Below are 26,814 nucleotides of genomic sequence, written 5' to 3'. Positions count from 1 at the left end.
CCTAGATCACAAAGTCCAAAGATTCTCAAGGAGATGGTCCTCAGTAATCAACAACTACAATACCTTCAAAAACAGAAAATATTTTCCATTAAATCTTGCCTATATATCAAGTTCTGGAACTTTCCTAATGCCTATAATAAAGGGGCACCAATGTAAACGCTTTTCTATGTTAGAGGCCATTTTGAATTAGTGAGGAAAAATTGGTCAGAAGTCTGAGCAAGAAACCATCCCCACCTTGTGGGCCTTTCCTTATGTGGCAGCAGTTGTCATAACTCAAGAAATCATATTCAGCCATGAACATCAGCGGTCCAAAATCAGAAAAAGCCTCTTTACCTTAGTTAATTCACCTTTTCCATTAATATTGAAACTGTGCTACTTTGAGAAAACTTTACAGTTAGAAGCATCTCTTTGTGGTCACAGCACTATGAGTGTAAATAGGCTGATCACTTTATTTTTCAAATTTGTTGCAGGTCTGAAATTACAATAAATAATCCATTAGAAGTTACCTATTAGTTATGTAGTTATTGGAAAACATCCAAATAACATGAAAGTTTTAGGTGTTATTTTATTTGAAACTTTTCCGCTCAGGGAGAACTTCAATAATATCTTGACATGTACTGTCACTTCTGTATAAGATGAATGTGCTGGTCTAGGTTTCTCCATGATATATCTCGATAACGTGGACAGACTGCTATATTTGGGGGCCTGAAGTATTTTAAGGAAAGTTTCTGGAGTTGGGCTATTCAAACCCAACAGTAAATGTTAACACTCAGTTGTCTTAAAATCTTAATTACCCTCACATTCCCATAGACTGCCGATACTTTCACACAAATAAAGTGTTCATTGGTATGAAGAAATTAGAAAATAGCAAGCCAACAATCTAGTATCTCTTTTAGGACTTTCAACCAGGTCTGGAGCCAATTCCTTGTTTTATTTATATTGAACCCTTTCATTTCTTGAGACCTGAGCTCTGGGGAGCCCATTCCCTAAGACATTTTCTTAGAAATATGCCTATATTTTGAAAGGAAATCTTCTGAGAAAAGAGTTAAGAAAATGAAAGAAAAAGCAAGAATCAAAGAAAAGACAAAGAATAAAAACAGAATCAGATAAACAAAACAGGTGAAGTCTAGAAAATAAGAAAGCTCAAGCTAAAAGAAAATCTCTGCCAATTTGAAATAAAACTCCCCAGGCTTATTCCAAGATTCAAACATAAGTACTACATCTGTGGCAAGGATCAGAACATTATTAAAATTTTAATATTCTAACACAATTTCTCTCTTCTTATAGAATACCTAATTCCCATTTCCCTTATTACCTGCATTTGAGAAATATATTAATTTTTTCTAAGTCAATTTACATTTTTATAAAATGGTATAAAATACCTTTCCTTAAATATTTATTGGAAAAAAAAAGTTTCAGAGAAGTAGAGTTTTTGAGACAGTAATTTGTTTTTGTATTAAATCAAAAATTTCCTTTTCAAATGAACAGATAATCCAGTTAGATATGTCTATTGGCTATTAGAAGGGTGAAAAATGGTAAGAGACTGCTCATAGAAAGAGTATTTGGTATTGCCAATAATTCCCAGGTCTTTATGTTTTATTTTGAGTTTTTTGTTAAATTAGTATAGTAATAGTACATTTCCTATGTCAAGTTTAAATGAGGTTATAGTGCAGGCAATAAATTCACAATAAACGCCAGATATCAACATATTACTATTATTATTATTGTCAGTATTATGGATAGGATTTAAAAGATGTTTTTCTAGAGAAAGGGGAGTAACAAGTATAGAATCATCCTTCTATTTTTTGTTAATTTATCATCAACTCTCCACTTCAGAGATTAGGGTGAAAAAGAGAATAACCTGAAATGGGAAATAGAAAAATAAACTTGTCTATCAACTACTTTTATTAATTCACTAGTTCCAAAATTAATTACATTACATAGGTAGAGTAAAGCTGTTGAAATTCAGTAAGGCCATTTAATCGGAAAAAAAAAATCACATCAGGGACACCTGGGTGGCTCAGTCAGTTAAGCATCTGCCTTTGGCTCTCCTCATGATCCCAGGGTCCTGTGATCAAGCCCGGAATTGGGTTTATGGGAGCCTACTTCTCCCTCTGCCTGCTGTTTCCCCTGTTTACTCCCCCTGCTCTTGTGCTCTCTCTCTCTCACTCTCTCTCTCTGACAAGTATTTAAGTAGAATCTTTTTTTTTTAAAAAATCAAATATACAATGGAGTATTACTCAGCCATCAGAAAGGATGAATACCCACCATTTGCACTGACATGGATGGAACTGGAGGGAATTATGCTAAGTGAAATAACTCAAGCAGATAAAGACAGTTATCACATGGTTTCACTCATAGGTGGATTATAAGGAATAGCACAGAGGACCACAGGGGAAGGAGGGAATACTGAATGGGAAACTGAATGAAGAAATCAGCAAGGGAGACAAAACATGAGAGACTCTGGATTCCAGGAAACAAACTGAGGGTTATTGGTATTAAGGAGGACATGTGTTGTGATGAGCACTGGATGTTAAACACAGCTAATGAATCGTTGAACACTACATCAAAAAACTAATGATGTACTATATGCTGGCTAACTGAACATAATAAAAATAAAATAAAAATAAAATCAATTGATGTGGTTGTAACATTTAAATTCTTTTAAAAAACTGGGTCTCATGAAACTGACATACAATGATTGGTTGTTCTCCAAATTCAAAGAATTTAATAATATCAAGATTAAAGGAAAAACAAAATCTTCATTTTTTATTAAGTCTAAGATATTCTCTATTAGAGATTTTCACCTGGTCAAGTATGAACAACTTACTATATGGGTCTCCAAATGAATTGCTGGTTTGGTCTCATTTGCCCGTGAAACAGAGGGTATTTAATTTGGAAATCTCTTTCCTTAGGTTTCTGTCACAACTATTTTCCTTAAAACTCTCCAGAACTTTAAATGGAAGTCTATTGAAATACAAAATAAGAAAATAAAATTGAGAGAAAGAATAACAAAGATAAAATACATTTTAGAATAAAGACAGAAAAATAAAATGTGTGGAAGAGTCAGAATGACAAAGCACAAGGTGTGGGGGAGGGGTAGGAATTTGTTCTATACTCAATACATATTGCAAGGGCTGATGGTAAAATTCCAGACTCATCTGTGGGCATAGCACAGATGGCAAAGGATATGGAAGATTTCTCATTAGTGGATTTCTAACATGCTTTAAGCTCTATGCTCAAGTTAAGGTAATTTCAGATTCAAGAGAGCTTTCCAACAAGGTCTCATACCCAAAGCAAATTATCTGCTAAAAACTTTCCATTTTTGCAGAACTCTCTTTTAACAGTTTCTATAATTTCCTGAAAAATAAATAAACAGAGAACTCAGCTGGATGCAAACAGCTGCATGAATTCAACTTTTCTTTTTATTTTTTAAATTTTTTATTTTTTATAAACATATATTTTTATCCCCAGGGGTACAGGTCTGTGAATCACCAGGTTTACACACTTCACAGCACTCACCAAACAACATACCCTCCCCAATGTCCATAATCCCACCCCCTTCTCCCAAACCCCCTCCCCCCAGCAACCCTCAGTTTGTTTGGTGAGATTAAGAGTCATTTATGGTTTGTCTCCCTCTCAATCCCATCTTGTTTCATTTATTCTTCTACCCACTTAAGCCCCCATGTTGCATCACCACTTCCTCATATCAGGGAGATCATATGATAGTTGTCTTTCTCTGCTTGACTTATTTCGCTAAGCATGATACGCACTAGTTCCATCCATGTTGTCACAAATGGCAAGATTTCATTTCTTTTGATGGCTGCATAGTATTCCATTGTGTATATATACCACATCTTCTTGATCCATTCATCTGTTGATGGACATCTAGGTTCCTTCCATAGTTTGGCTATTGTGGACATTGCTGCTATAAACATTTGGGTGCACGAGCCCCTTTGGATCACTACATTTGTATCTTTACGGTAAATACCCAATAGTGCAATTGCTGGGTCATAGAGCAGTTCTATTTTCAACATTTTGAGGAACCTCCATGCTGTTTTCCAGAGTGGCTGCACCAGCTTGCATTCCCACCAACAGTGTAGGAGGGTTCCCCTTTCTCCTCGCCAGCATCTGTCATTTCCTGACTTGTTGATTATAGCCATTCTGACTGGTGTGAGGTGATATCTCATTGTGGTTTTGATTTGTATTTCCCTGATGCCGAGTGATATGGAGCACTTTTTCATGTGTCTGTTGGCCATCTGGATGTCTTCTTTACAGAAATGTCTGTTCATGTCCTCTGCCCATTTCTTGATTGGATTATTTGTTCTTTGGGTGTTGAGTTTGCTAAGTTCTTTATAGATTCTAGACACTAGTCCTTTATCTGATATGTCGTTTGCAAATATCTTCTCCCATTCTGTCAGTTGTCTTTTGATTTTGTTAACTGTTTCCTTTGCTGTGCAAAAGCTTTTGATCTTGAGGAAATCCCAATAGTTCATTTTTGCCCTTGCTTCCCTTGCCTTTGGCGTTGTTCCTAGGAAGATGTTGCTGCGGCTGAGGTCGAAGAGGTTGCTGCCTGTGTTCTCCTCAAGGATTTTGATGGATTCCTTTCACACATTGAGGTCTTTCATCCATTTTGAGTCTATTTTTGTGTGTGATGTAAGGAAACGGTCCAATTTCATTTTTCTGCATGTGGCTGTCCAATTTTCCCAGCACCATTTATTGAAGAGGCTGTCTTTTTTCCATTGGACATTCTTTCCTGCTTTGTCAAAGATTAGTTGACTGTAGAGTTGAGGGTCTATTTCTAGGCTCTCAATTCTGTTCCATTGATCTATGTGTCTGTTTTTGTGCCAGTACCATGCTCTCTTGATGATGACAGCTTTGTAATAGAGCTTACAACCGGAATTGTGATGCCACCAACGTTGGCTTTCTTTTTCAATATCCTTTTGGCTATTCGAGGTCTTTTCTGGTTCCATATTTTTTAGAATTATTTGTTCCATTTCTTTGAAAAAGATGGATGGTACTTTGATAGGAATTGCATTAAATGTGTAGATTGCTTTAGGTAGCTTAGACATTTTCACAATATTTATTCTTCCAATCCAGGAGCATGGAACATTTTTCCATTTCTTTGTGTCTTCCTCAATTTCTTTCATGAGTACTTTATAGTTTTCTGAGTATAGATTCTGTGTCTCTTTGGTTAGGTTTATTCCTAGGTATCTTATGGTTTTGGTTGCAATTGTAAATAGGATTGACTCCTTAATATCTCTTTCTTCTGTCTTGCTGTTGGTGTAGAGAAATGCAACTGATTTCTGTGCATTGATTTTATATCCTGACACTTTACTGAATTCCTGTACAAGTTCTAGCAGTTTTGGAGTGGAGTCTTTTGGGTTTTCCACATATAGTATCATATCATCTGCGAAGAGTGATAATTTGAATTCTTCTTTGCCAATTTGGATGCCTTTAATTTCCTTTTGTTGTCTGATTGCTGAGGCTAGGACCTCTAGTACCATGTTGTATAGCAGTGGTGATAATGGACATCCCTGCCGTGTTCCTGACCTTAGCGGAAAAGCTTTCAGTTTTTCTCCATTGAGAATGATATTTGTGGTCAGTTTTTCATAGATGGCTTTGATGATATTGAGGTATGTGCCCTCTATCCCTACACTTTGAAGAGTTTTGATCAGGAAGGGATGCTGTACTTTGTCAAATGCTTTTTCAGCATCTATTGAGAGTATCATATGGTTCTTGTTCTTTCTTTTATTGATGTGTTGTATCACATTGACTGATTGCGGATGTTGAACCAACCTTGCAGCCCTGGAATAAATCCCACTTGGTCATGGTGAATAAACCTTTTAATGTACTGTTGAATCCTATTGGTTAGTATTTTGTTGAGTATTTTCGCATCTGTGTTCATCAAGGATATTAGTCTATAGCTCTCTTTTTTGATGGGATCCTTGTCTGGTTTGGGGATCAAGGTGATGCTGGCCTCATAAAATGAGTTTGGAAGTTTTCCTTCCATTTCTATTCTTTGGAATAGTTTCAGGAGAATAGGAAATAGTTCTTCTTTAAATGTTTGGTAGAATTCCCCCGGGAAGCCGTCTTGCCCTGGGCTTTTGTTTGTTTGGAGATTTTTAATGACTGTTTCAATCTCCTTACTGGTTATGAGTCTGTTCAGGCTTTCTATTTCTTCCTGGTTCAGTTGTGGTAGTTTATATGTTTCTAGGAATGCATCCATTTCTTCCAGATTGTCAAATTTATTGGTGTAGAGTTGCTCATAGTATGTTCTTATAATAGTTTGTATTTCTTTGGTGTTAGTTGTGATCTCTCCTCTTTCATTCATGATTTTATTTATTTGGGTCCTTTCTCTTTTCTTTTTGATAAGTTGGGCAGGGGTTTATCAATTTTATTAATTCTTTCAAAGAACCAGCTCCTAGTTTCATTGATTTGTTCTATTGTTTTTTTGGTTTCTATTTCATTGATTTCTGCTCTGATCTTTATGATTTCTCTTCTCCTGCTGGGCTTAGGGTTTCTTTCTTCTTCTTTCTCCAGCTCCTTTAGTTAGATGTAGGGTTAGCTTGTGTACCTGAGACCTTTCTTGTTTCTTGAGAAAAACTTGTACCGTTATATATTTTCCTCTCAGGACTGCCTTTGTTGTGTCCCACAGATTTTGAACCATTGTATTTTCATTATCATTTGTTTCCATGATTTTTTTCAATTCTTCTTTAATTTCCCGGTTGACCCATTCATTCTTTAGAAGGATGCTATTTAGTCTCCATATATTTGGGTTCTTTTCAAACTTCCTGTTGTGGTTGAGGTCTAGCTTTAGAGCATTGTGGTCTAAATATATGCAGGGAATGATCCCAATCTTTTAATACTGGTTGAGTCCTGATTTAGGACCGAGGATGTGATCTATTCTGGAGAATGTTCCATGTGCACTAGAGAAGAATGTGTATTCTGTTGCTTTGGGATGAAATATTCTGAATATATCTGTGATGTCCATCTACTCCAGTGTGTCGTTTAAGGCCTTTATTTCCTTGTTGATCTTTTGTTTGGATGATCTATCCATTTCAGTGAGGGGAGTGTTAAAGTCCCCTACTATTATTGTTTATGTGTTTCTTTGATTTTGTTATTAATTGGTTTATATAGTTGGCTGCTCCCACGTTGGGGGCATAGATATTTAAAATTGTTAAATCTTCTTGTTGGACAGACCCTTTGAGTATGATATAGTGTCCTTCCTCATCTATCATAGTCTTTGGCTTAAAATCTAATTGATCTGATATAAGGATTGCCACTCCTGCTTTCTTCTGATGTCCATTATCATGGTATATTCTTTTCCACCTCCTCACTTTAGATCTGGAGGTGTCTTCGGGCTTAAAATGAGTTTCTTGGAGGCAACATATAGATGGGTTTTGTTTTTTTTATCCATTCTGATACCCTGTGTCTTTTGACAGGGGCATTTAGCCCATTCACATTCAGGGTAACTATTGAGAGATATAAATTTAGTGCCATTGTATTGCCTGTAAGGTGACTGTTACTGTATATGGTCTCTGTTCCTTTCTGATCTACCACTTGTAGGCTCTCTTTGCTTAGAGGACCCCTTTCAATATTTCCTGTAGAGCTGGTTTGGTGTTTGCAAATTCTTTCAGCTTTTGTTTGTCCTGGAAGCTTTTAATCTCTCTTTCTATTTTCAATGATAGCCTAGCTGAATATAGTATTCTTGGCTGCCTGTTTTTCTCGTTTAGTGCTCTGAAAATATCATGCCAGCTCTTTCTGGCCTGCCAGGTCTCTGTGGATAAGTCAGCTGCCAATCTAATATTTTTACCATTGTATGTTACAGACTTCTTTTCCCGGGCTGCTTTCAGAATTTTCTCTTTGTCACTGAGACTTGTAAATTTTACTATTAGGTGACAGGGTGTGGGCCTATTCTTATTGATTTTGAGGGGCGTTCTCTGAACCTCCTGAATTTTGATGCTCGTTCCCTTTGCCATATTGGGGAAATTCTCCCCAATTTTTCTCCAGTATACCTTCTGCTCCCCTCTCTCTTTTTTCTTCTGGAATCCCAATTATTCTAATGTTGTTTTGTCTTATGGTGTCACTTATCTCTCGAATTCTCTTCTCGTGGTCCAGTAGCTGTTTGTCCCTCTTTTGCTCAGCTTCTTTATTCTCTGTCATTTGGTCTTCTATATCAGTAATTATTTCTTCTGCCTCTTTTGTCCTAGCAGTGAGAGCCTCCATTTGATTGCACCTCATTAATAGCTTTTTTGATTTCAACTTGGTTAGATTTTAGTTCTTTTATTTCTCCAGAAAGGGCTTTTATATCTTTCGAGATGGTTTCTCTAATATCCTCCATGCCTTTTTCGAGCCCGGCTAGAACCTTGAGAATTGTCATTCGAGCTCTAGATCTGACATATTACCGATGTCTGTATTGATTAGGTCCTTAGCCTTTGGTACTGCCTCTTGGTCTTTTTCTGAGTTGAATTTTTCCATCTTGTCATTTTGTCCAGATAAGAGTATATGAAGGAGCAAGTAAAATATTAAAAGGGTGGCAACAACCCCAGGAAAATATGCTTTATCCAAATTAGAAGAGATCCAAAATCGTGAGTTGGGAGAAAGGGGATAAAAAGAGGTTCAAAAAGGAAGAAAGAAAAAAAAAAGAAAAAAGAAAAAAAAAAGAATTAAAAAAAGAAAACAAATAAGAAAAATATAAAAAAGAATATATATATATATATATATATATATATATATTAGATAAACTAGTTAAAAAACGTTAAAAAAGAAAAAGTTAAAAGTTAAAAAAAATTTAACCAGAAGTTGAGAAAAAAAACAAAAAATGAAAAAAAATTAAATTAACTGCAAGACAAAAAAAAAAAAAAAAAAAATCACAGGAAAAAAGCCAGGAGTTCCGTGCTTTGCTTTCTCCTCCTCTGGAATTCTGCTGCTCTCCTTGGTATTGAAACCGCACTCCTTGGTAGGTGAACTTGGTTTCAGCAGGATTTCTTGTTGATCTTCTGGGGGAGGGGCCTGTTGTAGTGATTCTCAAGTGTCTTTGCCCCAGGCAGAATTGCACCGCCCTTATCAGGGCCCGGGGAGAGTAATCCGCTCGGGTTTGCTTTCAGGAGCTTTTGTTCCCTGAGCGCTTTCCGTAGAGTTCCGGAGGATGGGAATACAAATGGCCGCCTCCTGGTCTCCGGCCCAGAGGAGCCGAGAGCCCAGGGTCCCACTCCTCAGTTCGCCCTCAGAGAACAACGCCCAGTTACTCCCGTCTGACTGACCTCCGGCCACGCTCCGAGCTCCCCAAGCTTGGGACCGGTTCAAGGTAACACCGAGCTGTGATGTTACTGTCGGCTCTGTCTCTGTAGCTGGCTTTCCCGTTCCAACACCCACAAGCTCTGCGACACTCAGACACTCCCGATCCTTCTGTGACCCTGCGTGACCTGAGGCCACACTGACCCCGCGTGGGCTTCGCCCTGGCTTAGCCTCAGGAGCAATGTCCCTCAGCGGAACAGACTTTTAAAAGTCCTGATTTTGTGCGCCATTGCTCCGCCACTTGCCGGAAGCCAGCCCCTCCCCCCGGGGTCTATCTTCCCGTCGCTTTGGATTCACTTCTCCGCTGGTCCTACCTTTCAGAAAGTGGTTGTTTTTCTGTTTCCAGAATTGCTGTTCTTCTTCTCTTCAATCTGCTGATGGATTTTCAGGTGTTTGCAATCTTTAGATAAGCTATCTAGCTGATCTCTGGCTAGCTGAAGTAGTCTCAGCCTGCTATTTCTCCGCCATCTTGACTCCTCCGAATTCAACTCTTCTTGACTGATCTCCAATTCCCTCATTTTGTCCCCAAGGTAATTCTAAGTATTAGAATGAAAATAAAAAAGTAAACAAGAGATAAAGAAATACATGCTATCCTAAGGTCTCTTAGACATAATTCTTCCAATTAAAAGTAACAGGAGAATTTTAATAAGTCAGCAAATTTTAACCATTTCTTAATTATACAGTTCCACACATAATAATCATCTGAAAGAGGCCAGTATAACCAGTACGTCATACAGAAAAGACAGAATTTTAGGTGAGGAAAAAGATGTACTTACTAAGGACAATTGGGCAAATCACTAACATCTGGAAAAGGGTGCTAGAGGATGTTTGATTCTCAATATTATGACTAAGTTTCTTGCTACTGCTAGAGAAGTTTCCATGCAAGGTTGCTGTTACAGACTAAACTGTCTCCCACTGGTATTCTTACATTGAAGTCCTTACCCCCAGAACTCAGAATGTGACTCTTGGAGATAGGGTCTCTGAAGAATAAAACAAGTAAATAAGGTCATTAGGGAAAGTTCTAATTCAGTATGACTGGCATTCTTATAAGAAGATAAGAGAAGATTAGGACACAATCATCCAGAGGGGAGACCATCTGAAGATACAGGGAGATGATGACCATCTACAAACAAGGAGAGAGACTTCAGAAGAAACCCACCTGCCAGTACCTTGATCTTGAACTTCCAGCCTACAAAATCATGAGAAACACATTTCTGTTTTTCAGCTACTTGTAAGACTGAGATATTATGCTAAATGGCAGGACTTACAAACTAATAGTTTGGAAAATGTTACTATGGTCAACTTGATTTTTTTTTTCAATAATCAGTACATAGGTTCTCCAGCTAATTTTCCTCCCTTTCTAGTTCATTAACATATTTCCCATAAACTGAATAGGAATTAAAAGAAAAATCAATTTGGTAAACATTTGTTGCTGGGAGTTTACTTAAGAAAAAACATCTCTTTCCTCTTCTTGAATTCAAATTAGAGTTAGGCCCTCTCTCTTCATGCTCTGCCTATGGCACTTAGAGTATATTATAGCTCATTCCTAGATTATGAACTCTCTGCAAGTAGATTTTTTGCACATCTATAACTGCCCTTATATTGCCTGGGACAGGATATTCCTAGTACCTTAGGTAATGCTTGACACACATCAGGCACTTACTAAATGTAACAGGTATTCAATGTTTGCCAAATCAGGGAACCCGACCACATCATTAACGTTCCTCTTTTTTTTTTTTTTAACTAATTGAGAAACAAAACTTAAGTGACTTTTCCAAAATCACATCAGTTTTGTTTTGAAGGGACCCAACAAATTGCACTCCTCATTTCCTTAGTTCTGAACCATTAATGAAGACAAAGGAGTCTAAAAATAGAAGCCAAAATGTTATTTTTATTATTAAGATTGAGTTAAGGAACACAGTCTAGGTTTGTAAGAACCAAGGGTTTCCTAATATAGAACTCTAAAAGTAGATGTTCCTATCATTCTCAGACAACGGAATTGGAGTGCACATCATGTAAAATATGATGGAAGAGACCTGGAAGAGAAACCAAAATGACTTATTCCTTGGCAACTGGATTGTACACAGAGGAAGAAATAACTGGCATTTTGACACTCAAGAACAAGATAAGCCACTGCATTCTCCTAGACAGTAGTATGCCTGGCAGTTAAGAAAAGTCAGAAGAGTTGCCCTAGTGGAGCTCCCTCTACAGGGAAGGAAATGCAAGGAGCAAGTGTTGCCCAGCCGGCACCTTACCAATCAGCACGGAATGTATGGCACTCAGACTCCTCTTCTAACACCAAGACTTCTCTTACTATATTTGCCTTTGTAAAATGATTCCGCAGATTTGAGAAAAAGAGTCAACCTGAGTTCAGAGGTCTCTCTAGATTTGAATGGTGACTGTTTGGATTTTATGTTAGTGTAGCAGTGAAGTTTTTAAAGACTTATTATATACAAAGCTCCACATTTGGCACGTGATAGAAACCACACAGAGAACACAAAGACCATCTAGTAAGATATCACACACACACACAGACACACACACACACACACACACACACACACAATCCAACTTGGAGCATTTCTGACCTGGTGCAAATACAAAAAAAGACTGGAAATGAGGGTTGGGAACAGAGAGAGATTAATAGTGGGGGAAAGGAAATTTTTTCCTAAAAGATTTTCAGCTGCATTAGTGCAGCTACTTGCTATTTTCAGAAATAAGAAACAAGAAAATTTGTTCTCTGGGTTGTCAAATGATCCTTCCAATTAGCCCTGAGTACAATTGTAAGGAACTATTGCCTACCACCACTGGTGTGCTGGTCAGTGTTTTAACAACGGGCTCTTGGAGCCCTGATTTGTAACGTTTGCTGATTTCTAGCATTCACTGATTTCAGTGGTATAAATATTCTAACCATAGTCCATTTCAAGCTCCTGAAGGACATCAACAGTGCACAAAATTCCTGAAAATTTAACACTCGGTTCTCACCAGTCAGCGCATGCTTGGTCCAGAAAGATGCCTAGAGAAGTAAAGCTCCACTGGAAAGGGTACAGATGGCCAGTGGAGGGATTCAGCTCTGTAATGTAGCAGGTGAAACAAGACTCTTGGGAGCCCATAGAGTTATCCAGGGAAACACACTAGGGCTTGGCTTGGGAAAGACACTGCATTCTGGCACACTCAAGAACAGTTGAAGAATGGGTTTAGGCTCAAGCTGAGGGGTAATCTTACAGCTTTTCCCATAATTTTCTAATTATGGAAATAGGACATTGGAAATAGGAAATGATTTAAACAAATAAACAAATAGAAAGAGCTATACCAAGAAGAGACATTCTCCCTCGATAATAGCAGTACCGATCTCAGCTACGATTCTAACGCTGCTAACGAGAACTTCTAGTTTTTACTTGTCAACAACCACTGATTACTGGATGCTAAGACTGTCAGAAATAAGGAACAGCCAAGGTAATTAGTAGAAATAATACACTGAACATTTCAACTGACCTCATGCTGAGAATGATAAAACTCATAATTTACAGCCAGTGTGTAAAAGGATGAAATGCAAGCATTTTCCATACATAAAAGGCTTATATATGCACAGAGGCACAGGATGAAACTTTAATTTTAATAGTGGGGGCTTTTGGGGGTTCTAACCAATTGTGGATCTCTTTGTGGGTGCACAGTGACTTTTCTTAGGTAGTTAATTAGAGACAGTGTCTGACTGAGCACAATGGAAACGTGAAAAAGTAAATTAAGATTGAAAAAACCTCTGATGACAGAAGAGATTACAAATGCTATTAAAGATTGAGCAGTAGGAGGGGGTAATGGAATGCAAACTTTTTACAGTTCTTGGATATTTGCATACTAGATTCCTATTGTTTATACCTGGAAATATGGGGAAGAATACAGAAGGCAGAGGAGGAGAAGGCTGTTGCCGCCTTGTGATTTGATATTATCTTTCCTCAACAGTAATGAATTGCTCTTTCATTCTCTCTCTCATGTTTAAAACATTGTCAATAAAGTCCTCTTAATTTGGAAAATCTATGGATTATTTCACCCTTGCAAATGCCCACCTTGCATCTTTTGCAGGTGGACCTTTTAAATATGAACTCCTCTGAGAGGTCCTGTACCACTACAAGGATTTATTTATTGTAGAGGCTTTTCAAACGGTGGTTAGACTTGCAAGGTTTTCAGGTCAACAGGTCACACCCATAAAGCCTGGGCTTTGGAGCTAGACTGATGAGTTCAGATTATAGCACTGCTTTGGCTGCCTTTAGGAGCTGGAGCAAGTGATCTAATCTCTGAATTTTCATCCCCTACCCCCACTTTGTAACTTGATAGTAATATGTTGCAATGTAATCCTTGTGACTTAATAGTAGATAGTTTTTGTTTAATCATGTGTCTAGCCCAGTGCCAAGACCAAAACAATTGCTCAAAAATCATTGAGTATCCACCCTTCTTCTTAACTTTTCAAAATCTATTTTCCTAATATCTAGTACTACTTCCCCTAAAACTAGGTTTAATTCTGTAACTACATGTTCTTTAACTGTTAGCAATGCTTTAATGATCTATGGCTCCGTATCAATTAGAAGCAAATCTAAGGCAGATGTGAAAATGTATCTGAATCTGCTCCCCTCCCTCAACAAGAAGTGTTTGGTGGGGGACGTTGGTGGGGGGGGGATTTTGCAAAGGCAAATCCTCTCCCACCACTGATCTAGAACATCAGTTGTACTGGTTGTTTTCATCTCTCTGAGTAAAAAACAAATCACCAAATAAGCAAGGAAATAATTTGTCAGATATTTTGTTTGAGGCAGAATGGGGCTTCAACACATGTCTGAATGTTGGCATCTTTCCACTGATAATACAGTTGAGATTTTACATTAGAACAGAATCACATTACACCTAAAATGTATAGGATTTTTTTCAACCTTATGGCTTTCTCTATTTTTATTATTATTCAAATATGTCTAGGAGGGCTCTATCTTCAGATTTATTCCAGAAAATTTTGTATTTTATTTTTTTACATCTCCTTTTCCTGTTTATTTCATTTACTTCTTAGGCAAAGTTTTATTTAAATGCTTATAGGTTATCTGTCCCAACTTCAAGAATCAGTGGAACCCCCTTATGAGAATATTTACCTGTCAAACTTAAAGCAAACTTTGAGGGGCGCCTGGGTGGCTCAGTCATTAACCATCTGCCTTCAGCTCGGGTCATGATCTCAGTGTCCTGGGATTGAGCCCCCGCATCAGGCTCCCTCCTCTGAGGGAAGCCTGCTTCTCTCTCTCCCACTCTACCTCCTTCTGTTCCCTCTCTAGCTGTGTCTCTCTCTGTCAAATAAATAATTAAAATCTTAAAATTAAAAAAATAAAGCACATCTTGTATCTTCTATTGTATATTGACATAACACCTATTTGAACCTCTTGGTGCAGCTCTTTTTTCATTCTTTTTTTTTATTCTTCTGTGAAACACTACTCAGTCCTTTATTAATTCATGATATAACCAATGTCGACCACACAGCAAGTTTCACAAATTTACCTACTTCTCTTTCTTTATTAATGCCATCCCCTCAAATTCCAGTTTATAAAATTATTTCACTTAGAACTAAATCTATTTCTAATTCTATTGTTTGGTACCCTACGTGAGCGGGCAGATCTACCACATTCTCACGTCTTAAACCCTCTTGTTTATTTTCCAAAGTCACAGCATAAAAATCAACAAAAAGAGAAATTATGGTACAGCCTGCCTCCTCCTAACCTTTAGCTTTGTAACAGGACTTTTGACTTGCCAAAGGAATCAATGAGAAAAGTTCTCACAGTATCATTTAGTCAGTCAAACTGGCCAGTAGCCTGTGAGTTTTATAAATTTCACTGGGCTCTCCAGCAAATCTCCGATATCTACTCAAGAAATACCCCACTCACCTTTCAACAAGTCGTTTCAAAACTGGATGCAGCGACCTTGTGTGCCTCCACAGGAAAGAGATCTGCTGAGGTCTGTCCCTGTTCGTTACATTTGCAGGCGCCTGTGAAAGTTCCTTATTAGTCTGATTCTTAAGAACAGACTGGCTCAGAGTCTTCCTCCTTCCCCTCAGCCTTATTCTTCCATCCAAAAGCCAGTGAAGACACTGGTCTTCATTCTCTACCACCCTTGCAGAGGATGTGGGTTTCTTTTAGGCCTAGCTTTAGTTGGATGACTTACTCTGGCTTATCTGAAGGTAGCTAGCGCTTACTCACAAGTAACTTACAGCAAAGAAGATGACTCTCCTTCCTTCGACCCGCTTACCCAGCAGCCAGACTTACCTTTATAACGTGTTTAATTGTCGCCCACCTGAGGCAGAAATCCCACGAGCCTCTAGCTCATTAGAAGACTGGCCTCAGTTGTGTACAATCAGTTGTGCATATCACTTCAATTTTTGCATGAAAGATGGAACAGAAATATATTTAAGTCCCCCGTCCTCACACATATCAAGAAAATCACATCGCGTACACTTTTAAAGCGTATAATGGTAGCCAAACACTGGATCGGTTCACTGAGGAAAACAGGGAATTTACCTTTAAAGACTGGTCTCTTAAAAATAGATAAGATGTTGAGCTATGCAGTTTATCACTGGCACACAGCCTGGAACCTAACACAGATAATGTTGCAGACAAGTAACACTTCATTAAAAATTGAAAATATATTACTCGCATCAGTAGTATGCTCCTTTCGGCTTCCTACACTGGGTGTGTAATCTCCATGACAGTGATCCCAAAGAAGGAGGCTCGGGTGCATTTTGCCGACCAGGAAATTACATGAGCTTCTGATGATATTTTTCCTGCAAATGGTTTATAAGAGAACAATAGCCAGGAATTTGAAGCAATGGTTTGGAAAGGGCATTTAAGGCTCTGAGGACAGGCAGACTAGCAATCTCAGACACCTGACTTGCACAAGTTACTAGTCTGAATTGGGTTTTAAGTGAAGATTTCTGTTAGTGGACATCCATTGCCAGAGATGTGCTTTTCCTGTGTGCTTTTCCGGGCTCGTGTTTTGGGGGTTATATCTGGCATGAGTCACTCGTAAATGAGCCAGAAAGAGTGCTGCAGAGAGAGAGACTTGTACTATGAGCTCAACAGCAAAATAAAAACAATAGCAGTGTCTCAGTGCTGTTTTCTTAGAGATTTATTGGGCCTTATTAAATTTTGAAGCAGTCAAGAAGAATATAAGAGCTGTTGTGAATCTCAAACAAAAGCAAAATAGCCTCTTCTCTGTTTTCCTCCTATGCAGCATCCCTGTAAGCCGGTAAACTGTGTGGGCAAGATCCGTCTTACTTATGCTTACCAAGTGGAAAACAGTGTTTACATATACAATGTGATACAAGTAAGAATTATCCAAGAGATTTGTTTTGATTTACTTCACAATTCAGGGCATTTAGGAATAGCTTATATAAAGTAAGACTAAATTAAAAATGAATAAAAAATAAGAAAAATAAAATAAATTAAATAAATAGATAAAAATAAAAAACAAAAAGCTTTAGAGAATGTGACTTCCACAAAGCCAAAAGACTTTGGAGTTGTTTTCTTTGCTATCTCTGTTCTTCTCCACACACTTAAATCTTCACTAAGCAATTCTAAGAACTGATTTAAAAGTATAATTGTGGGGCGCCTAGGTGACTCAGCGGGTCAAGCCATTGCCTTCAGCTCAGGTCATGATCCCAGAGTCCAGCATCAGGCTCTCTGCTCAGCGGGGAGCCTGCTTCTCCCCCTCTCCCTCTCTCTCTGCCTGCCTCTCTGCCTACTTGTGATCTCTGTCTGTCAAATAAATAAATAAAATCTTTAAAAGTGTAATTGTGATATACAGAAACAGATATTGGTATTAATTTGAACTTAGGCCTCAGGAAAACTGGAAACGCTAAAGCAAGCTCCCAGTTAACCTATTTGAGAGCAAAGGTCCAGGTGCAATCTGATTTTGAAACAGTAAAACAAAACAACAAACAAAAACATCACAATGCAAACTTTTGTTTTGGGTATCTTCCTATATAAGGAGTTCCCAGCATGTGACCTCATGGTAGGGTGGGGGAGGAGAATCACCTGGGATTTTAGGGGAAATTGTTCTTAATCATATCAGCATAACATTAGCTAATAAGGAATAGTGTTTTTTCAGTAACAAATTTGAGTTTAGCCTAAATATGAGAAAAATGAGTTTACTTGCTACACCAAGCATTTACAAATGAAGGGTTGAGATGACTTAACAGATAATTAACATTTACAAGAAGAACTTCACCACAAGAATTAGTATTCTGGGCCAGCACATGAGGCTCACTACTCACTTTGATGGAAAAGTAATCAGGGAGGTGCCTTCAGTTTGAGGTCTTAACAAATAAAGAGTATTTAGGAGAAGATGGATTGAAATCTTATGTCTGAGTTTCTTTTGATGCAATCCTGTGGCTATCAGCTTTATGAGCCAACATCCACTCAGAAGACAAAAGTCAGACTTGTTATTTGAACTGCGAGATTTACCATAAAGAATATTTAGCTCAGGGCGCCTGGGTGGCTCAGTGGGTTAAAGCCTCTGCCTTCAGCTCAGGTCATGATTCCAGGGTCCTAGGATCGAGTCCCACATCGGGCTCTCTGCTTGGCACTGAGCCTGCTTCCTCCTCTCTCTCTCTCTCTCTCTCTGCCTGCTTCTCTGCCTACTTGTGATCTCTGTCAAAGAAATCAATAAAATCTTAAAAAAAAGAATGTTTAGTTCAGGTATTGGAAAACTGCAAAGTCAAAGAGGGAATATGAAGGCATCAAGGAGATAATAACAGCAGGAGCAGCTACTACCCCTAGGCTAGGGAGGGAAGAAATGGGGTTAACATTTGTGTTAAAAGTTAGAAACCTGGAGATTGAGGGAGAAAGACAACTATCATATGATCTCCCTAATATTAGGAAGTGTGATGCAACATGAGGGGTTAAGGGGGTAGGAGAAGAATAAATGAAACAAGATGGGTTCGGGAGAGAGACAAACCATAAGTGACTCTTAATCTCACAAAACAAAGTGAGGGTTGCTCGGGGGAGGGGTGTCAGGAGAGGGGGATGGGGTTATGGACATTGGGGAGGGTATGTGCTATGGTGAGTGCTGTGAAGTGTGTAAACCTGGTGATTCACAGACCTATGCCCCTGGGGATAAAAATGTATTATATGTTTATAAAAAATTTTTTAAAATTTTTAAATTAAAATGAAAGAAAGAAAGAAACTTGGAGATTGAGAGGCACCAGAGAGGGTGGGCTTGCTGAGTCCTTGGGGATGCTGGGTCTCTGGCCAGCTGGTATCAGGTCAAAGAAGAGACTCTGCAGCCAGAACCCAGACTTTGGGAAGGAGGAACCTGTCAGCTGGTGATGGTATCTCTGACAAGGTTCAATGAGGCTGATTTGGGGAAGTGTCAGAAAAATAGCAGACTGAAACACCTGTTGCTATTAGGAAAAAAATACATTGCTTCTAGAGTGAGGAAGCATTGTTAGGATAACAATGACAGGTGCAAAACATAAAATCAGGAATAGAAAATATATGGGGGGGGGGGATATATGGGAAGGAGCCTGTCCCTTCTGTTCCACCCAGGCTCCTGGTCTCTCTCTAGTGCCTCCTGCAGGCCAAGTGCAGGAGTCAAATGCAGTTTACAAGAACGCAGTTTACAGAATACCAACCCCAGGTTCCCAAAGCTCCCAGTGGCCATGTGGGCCTAACGCTGCCAGAGCATAGCTTAGTAACTGACCTAGTCACTGTAACTTGATAGAGATTCGCTGAACTGATTCCCCAAATCAGGTACTTTTTTGAAATCAGACATGTCTTAGATCTCTAACTTGTTCGTCTGCCAGAGGTTCACAACTTGTATTTTTCTACTGATATGATAGAGTAATTCAACACTGAACTTGAAACTGCAGGGGAAAATGTAAGAACATTGCTGATTTGTTCCAGGAAGTGAGTGCATTCACACTCAAATTGTTCATGTGGATTGGGCCAATGTCCACTGGAGACTCCATTCACTTCTACTGCTAAACTTCCCTGTAGTCAATGGAACCACGGTTACTGAAGAAATGCAGAGTTATTTACTGGAAATGCAGTCAAAATTTGGGGAAGATTCACAGTCTTTGAGCATGAATCATGTTTTAAGTTTCCATGATTGCTTCTAGAGTGTGAACCTCTGTGTGTGACTGAATAGTCAAGTATCTGCCATTTCATTTCAAGATGATTTTATTCTGCCTGGTAGAATTATGTCTATCAAAAAGACAGAGTATCCTGCAACTTTGAATATAGACAGTGTAAGTACAGAAAATTCCAGAACGATTCTGTAATTGTTGGCTATATAACTATTTTTGGCTCTATAAAAGTGTGTTCTCTTTTAAAAATGATGAAACTAAATCTTATAGCCATCTGGTCATTATCCGACTAAAAAATAAGGCATGCCCTCAAAATCTTGAGAAAAGTTTATTTTATTAAGTATCGAACAGAATTTTGTTCTGGTATTGCAACTTCAATAACTAGCCTTAGAATTCCTTTTATATATAAAAAGTGAACTGTTTTTGATGAATTGTTTTTATGTTTCTGTAAAAAAATGTATTTGCTGTACATAAATAGCCAGAGTGATGGACAAGTTCACAGACAATGCCAAGCCTTTGAGGCTACACGTGTTTCAGAACTCAGAAGTTTTCCAATTAAAAAAAAAGTAGTATGGCACAGATACTCAAGTACCATTTGAAAATTCACATTAACTAACGTCAGTAGACTACGAATAGTCTCATGTCTATGCATACCAAATCAGGGTTTATTACCATGTAGTACCAGATGAATTTTAAGGAATCTTTTGATTTTTAGAACATGTCAGGTTTTGGAGTTATAAATAAAGAGTTGTATTTATTATTACTGTCAAACAAGATATCTACATGTCTGGAAATTGGTCTATCCAATCATGTAACCTCTAAATATGACCTGAGAAAGCTTCATAAATGTGATTTTTTAACAAACAGAAAAGACTTTAGCATGTTTACATGCAAAAGAAGAGAAATTGAGATTCAAAATTCAAGGGGTAGAAGTAATAGATGTCATAAGAAAATGAAAAATAAAAATAGAGAGATCCTTTTGCTTCTTTCACTTAAACCATCATCTGCTGAGTGACTTCTGTATGCCAGAATTGTGCCAGATATGGAAAATACAAAGACAAATAAGCCCCAGTTCCTGCCATCCAGAGGCCTCCAATAAAGTATGAAATTCAATAAAGTATGAAAAATTATCCTAGAAGGAAAATCCATAGATGTACAGTGGAACAAAGAGGATGAAATAATTGATTCTTTTCAGAAGAAAGAGTCAAAGTATTTCATTGATAGATGATACTTGAAAAATAAATAATTATTTCTCAGGTTGGATGTGGGAGAACTGAAAGGAAGAAAATTACTTTTAGATAAGAGGAGTTAGTGAACTGTTAGTGCAGTTAGTGCACATGTTTGTGAGACTGTGTGTCATGAGAAATGTAATCAACAGCATAGATAGATTCCTCGATATCAATGCAAAGCACTTTTGAGAGCCTACTGTATGGTCTACTTACACTGTACAATATGGTAGTCAGTGGGCATTTGTGGCTATGGCACACTTGAAATGTGACTTTTGGATAAGTAACTGAATTTTTAATTTTATTTAAATTTCTTTTTTAAAATGTGTTTATTACTTTACTTATAATAACCATAATAAACCCATTATATATTCACAAACTACATATCTGTTATAAAAATAGCAGTATTTTCCAAACTACTTTGGGATATCCCATCCTGAGATCATTTTTACTATGCTAGTAGACCCATTTCCTGGTTGAAAAAAAAAAAAGTGGAGGGCATCTGATGGTAGGCCTGAAGTCATTTCAGTTCAACAAGGATGATAGTTAGAAAGAAAACTGGACACATAGCTTAGAAAATTTAGTACACCTGGAACGCATGAAGACAATTAAAACTGACAAAGACAAACTGCATACTGTAACTATCTCTCACCATATCTAATCCCAAGCTGAAGGAGGAGCTCCAGCACATTTTTGTCAAAGAGATGAACCAGCCTTTGTGAGTTTCAGTAGCACGTGGAGCCTTGCACCAACCTGGAGAGACATGATCAGCCAATTTTTTTTTAATTTATGAAATATCTATTAATAGGTACAGAATTGATAGGCCATAAGGTAAAAACGTTTTAGACTTTGCAGGTCATGTGGTTTGTAGTCACCTAGCTCTGTCATTGTAGCATGAAAATAGCAGAAGACAATATATAAACAAGTGTGTCTGGCTTCTAATACAACTTTATTTACCAAAACAGTTGGCATACTGAATCTGGCCTGTGGGACACAATATGCCAACCATGCTTTGGAGTATAATCATAACTATTTTACATTCATATTCCAAATCCCACACAGATTCGTCTAGTGGTCAACACTAAACTTAAAACATACAGAGAAAAGATGTCTAGGATATGGAGCTCCACATTAGGTATGTTGACAGTACAAAATCACCAACCCATGTTCTCAGACTGCAATTATCCTGAGTTACTCCTATAATTGGGGAGGGGGGACCAATAACTCATAAACACTATAAAAATATACCTGTGGTATATAGATAGACACTATTCATGTCTTTATGGCCCAGGGGAGTTTGGTAAATGCAAAGGAGAGAGCATGTGCCTGGCAGCATCACGGAGCTTTTTATAAGGAATGTCATAAGAGTGATGAACTCTTCAAAGGACTCTGCCTTTCACAGGATAATTCCCATTGGGATAAACAATTCAAATGGGAATCCTTAATTCAAAGGTTTTTGGAGAATGATATTTTACCTCATTCTGCCCCATATAATGTGTATAGTTCAGTGTTTTTAAAAAATAATTTTTTAGTAGCACAACACTTTCTTCAGATAAAATCTTAATCAGAGGTGGGAATTAATAAAACATAAAGGGGGGCTTCTATGGGGAACTGTAAGGAAATAAAGAGATTAAAGTTGAACACCACCAGTTGAAACCATGCTAGAGATGGGGGAGTATTTGCATTACAAAGGTGGCTATTCACTACAGGTCTTACCGATTTTCTTTTTTATATAAGTAGAATTTTAATACATTAAGGTACATCTATGTGTTATTATGAGCACTCCTCTCAGCCTATCCTGTATACTGGCTGTATACTTGTATATGTGAAGCTCAAACTCATGACCCTGAGATCAAGAGCCACACACTCTTCCAAATGAGTCTGCCAGGTGCCCCCATAGTTATTCTTAACCCTAATATTATCCTTTGGTCTGATAACTCAGGCTACCTTAATATCCTGGGACATCAAGATAAAGATATTCCCACAGCCAGATTTTCATTAATACTCTCCAAAATGGGGGGCAATTTTAATGATATGTCTAAAAACTATTATTTCCTATAATCTCTAGGCATGAGGGGTACATCAACAACACTGCTGAAGGAAGAACCATCCTTAAAAAAAAAAATTCAGATATTGCTACAGAACACAGATCACCTTCTGAAAAAGCACAGAAAGATCTGAAAATTCTCTCTCTGTATCCTCTAAACACCCAGTAGATCTGCAAGACAATTTGTTTGATTGACAAGAGAGAACTATTTCAAATGCCAGTGGGTAGCCTTCCAGCAAACAAGACTACAACAAGAATGTTTTCCCCCTACTGCTAATGGCTAATCCTGGCACTGAGCCTTTGGCTGCTGCTTCCCAACATGGGTATCCTTTTAGTAAATGTGCCTGCCACAGCTTGCCTCAAACGGATATGGTGTCAAAATGCAGAGAAAAGAAATGAGTTTAAGAAAGAGAAAACTGGGGGCGCCTGGGTGGCTCAGTGGGTTAAAGCCTCTGCCTTCGGCTCAGGTCATGATCCCAGGGTCCTGGGATCGAGCCCCATATCAGACTCTCTGCTCAGCAGAGAGCCTGCTTCCTCTTCTCTCTCTCTCTGCCTGCCTCTCTGCCTACTTGTGATCTCTGTCTGTCAAATAAATGAATAAAATCTTTAAAAAAAAGAAAGAAAGAGAAAACTGGTCTCTATTAGCCTCATATCCATTAGGGTGCAGGGTAGATTCAGCTGGAAGGGCAAACAGGCATTTGCCCAGACAGAAAGTCCATTTGTTCACTATGATAACATACAAGCTTCTGAAGACGAGATACCCTAATGCTCTAAGCCCCATTCATGTTTAAGTATAGAGTGCAATTCTCTTTTATTAGTACTTTTTTCTTTGTGGGCTTTTGATCTTAAGAATGGAAATACTCAGAAATCAAGGGCAACAAAAGAGCCTAACCAACACGGAGCTTATATGGCATTCCATACCCTAAGATGAGAGCACAGTTGACAACAGAGGTCCACATGAGTAAGCAGAGCTTGGAGAAAAATGCCCTGCATCGTGATTCCACAGCATTTGGACAAAGATTGCCTTTGGTCTCATGATCATAGCTGCTATTTGAAAACCCTGGTGCAGTTCTTGACTGTGCCTCCTAAGCTTAGAGTCATCTCAAAGCCTTTCCTCAAAGATAAATATAAAGCGTTATTAACCACCATCCAGAATGATAGTGTAAGGCAACCAAGAACATGATAAGGACTACCTAAGTCCCCGGTCTCAAAAGGCCAGTGTTCTAAAAGAGGCTTTGCAATATTTTCTGCATAAATTAGTGACACAATGAGTATAAGATTAAAATTGGGTCAAATCTAACCAATACTAATCAGGTAAAACTAATACATGGTCATAAAAATTGGAAAAATAAATATGCTTCTTTATGATTTCAAATGTCTGCAAGAAATGGTTAAATGATCTCGGGAAGGAATATTAACTTTTAAAAATAATATATGTCAGATGTTTTCAAAGGTTAGAAAATTGGTACTTGTCATACCAGAACAGGTAGGAAAATCAGAAATATGCACACCACCCAAAAGCACTATATTATGTGACTCTGGCATTCTTCCACCTAATGTATAATTAAATTACATTAGGCATTTATTGAAGCCCACTATGTACCCAGCATTGAAATAGATGCTAGAAATAGAAATACAAGTGACATTTATTTTTTGCTTTCAAAGTGGAGCTCATAATTTAATGGAGGAGATAGAACTCATTGAAGATTGAATACAAAGATGAAATTCCTGTTCGGTTGGGCTCACTTGACCCTACTATGGAAAACCCATCTTCCTTATTAGGCCACTTTGGTACTAAAGTGTTAAAAACATCATGTGATGAGTTATAAACAAAACAGTATGAACCAAATACTCTGGAAATGTTCCAAATGACATGGAAAGGTTTCACCAAGGTCAGAACAACTGAGCAGGGCCTCAGTCAGTGAAGAGCACTTACTCGGCTAAGAAGGAAAGAAGGAAAGGGGAGATTGGGTCAGCATGATCTATGGAGATTTGAGAGTATGTCACATCTGAAGAAAGATAGCCCATTGTGAACAACAGCTGGGGATATATAATAGGGATGGGGAAGTGGGAAGTAAATAAAGAATTGCAATTAGAGCATAAAGTAGCTAAATAATCTTTGACCTAATAGGTTTCAGTGATGTAATAAATCTATCTTCTGAACTTTATGTTTTTAAATTTGACAATGACAGAGCTCTTGGTTTTATTTAGAGTCCTTGTTTTACTAAATACCTCCATGTTTATATCCATTTCACAATAAAACAAACCATAAAGGATAAATTCATAGCTACTCATCCTGACCAATGCATCAATAATTCTTTAACATAGAGTTCAGTAATTATATGTTTAAAAAGATAGTAAGAATTTGAAGATAAAAGTTCAAGGACCTTTGCGGTGTATTTCTATCTGGAAGGTTAAAACAAGGCAAGTGTTAGGTGGAAGGGACTTAGAGTAAGAGAACAATAGTGAGGGGTGCCTGGGTGGTTCAGGTGGTTGAGCTGCTGACTTGATTTCAGATCACGTCAAGATCTCCGTGTCCTGGGATGTAGCCCCATGCCTGGCTCCATGCTCTGCTCTCTCTCTTTTTGTCCCTCTCCCTGCTCACTCACACACTCTCTCTCTCTCTAATAATAAATAAATAAATAAATCTTTTAAAAAATGCTGAAAATGGAGAAAAAGAGATGACTCAAAACGGTGCTTTAAAGTAAGAATCAAAATTAGTATAAAGCGAAGTAGATGCCCTACACTACAAATTCTGGGAGAACAGAACTCCCTCCTGCGACTGGGCAAGCTAAGACAAAGTGAGACAGTCGTTTGCATGAGCAGTCCTCACCTCCTTCGCCACCCTTCTGTGTTTGACTCTGTTGGGACATGACAACCTCTCTCTGGCTGGCTTCTTGTTAGATTCTGCCACTCTGAGGTACTGGTGGATATTGGAAGATGAAAAAGAGGGGAAATAAATCTTTTTTTTCTTTCAAGCCTTCCTTTCAAGAGCACCTTTCAGCACTTCTGGCACTCACAGAGTAGAGTCTCTTCCTCGGTCCTGGTTCCAGTGTTCACATGCTCTCAGCAGTCCTAAAACCTGGCTCTGCCCAGAACACCCTTAGCATCACTGGTCCTGGCTTCTCAACAATTGCTCCATGGTTCAAGCACTGACTAGGTTCAAGCACTTCCTTGGGTGCCAGGCCTGTTTCGTACACCAAATCATAAGGTAGAGAAGTGTCCCTGACCTCTAAGAACACACCCCCTCTTCTCCTTTGTTTCCCAGACTTAAGGACATAAGCTTCATTCTGCATTCATCTCTGGATTACATCAGCTCCTGTTTTTTTTCTCTTAACTCCTCAACACATTTGTAACCAGTCACCTAAATCACCTCTGTTTGAAAAACAAAGCACTTTACTAACTAGACCCTAAATTATTCAATCCTTGTTAGCAACAGTCAGCCCACAAAACAGATTCACCAAGATTAAATTCTTAGAGTGAGTTCCTGAGCTATGCGACTTTAAATGCAGAGATGTCATAAATCCCACAGGAAAACAGGATACTTATAATCTATGGCATGCTTTGGATTCATGATTTCTTAAATTAACGACTGAGATTATTTGAGATCAATTGCCTATAGAAGGCAATAATTTGGGAGAACAGTTCGGTGTTACATTGAGTTCTTATGGTAGAAATGATTTTACGTACTATGGGGTGAAGTGTCTGCTTTTGGAGAGTTTACAGAAATAAAATCATAATCACAGGGCTTTAAACTCCTAGAACAAGACATCATCAAAAAGTATCCCTGAAAAAAATCACTTTTTTTTTTCAGTGCCAGGCAGATATTGGATTATTTATTATTATTATTATTATTATTATTATTATTAAAACCACTAATCTCTTGCTGAAGATAGGGTAACAAATTTCCCCAGGCAGTTGCCTTGTAAGAGGGTAACTGTTCTCCTTAAAATAAGGAGAACACCCATCATTATCTCTATATCCCTAACTGGAATCTTTTTGCATATACCCCAATGGGAGCAAATACAAAACCTAACCCAGGAAAAAAGAAACACCAAAATAGTTACAACATTTCTCTAATTCTTATCAGCAGATACCTGGATAATATGGAGGAAATAAATTCCAAGGGTGGTAAG

The 26,814-nt window shown here is 38.1% G+C and overlaps 1 protein-coding gene across 2 annotated transcripts in view; it reads right to left on the bottom strand.

Annotated features, from left to right (window-relative positions):
* Positions 1 to 26,814, bottom strand: part of LOC309867653 (melanoma inhibitory activity protein 2-like) — a 525,646-nt gene that overhangs the window by 15,883 nt on the left and 482,949 nt on the right. The gene's annotated exons all lie outside the window — the stretch shown is intronic.

This window comes from Mustela nivalis (assembly GCF_964662115.1).
Source record: "Mustela nivalis genome assembly, chromosome: 6".
NCBI lineage: Eukaryota > Metazoa > Chordata > Mammalia > Carnivora > Mustelidae > Mustela > Mustela nivalis.
The sequence above is the reverse complement of the archived record's forward strand: the minus strand, read 5'-3'. Positions and strand labels throughout refer to the sequence as shown.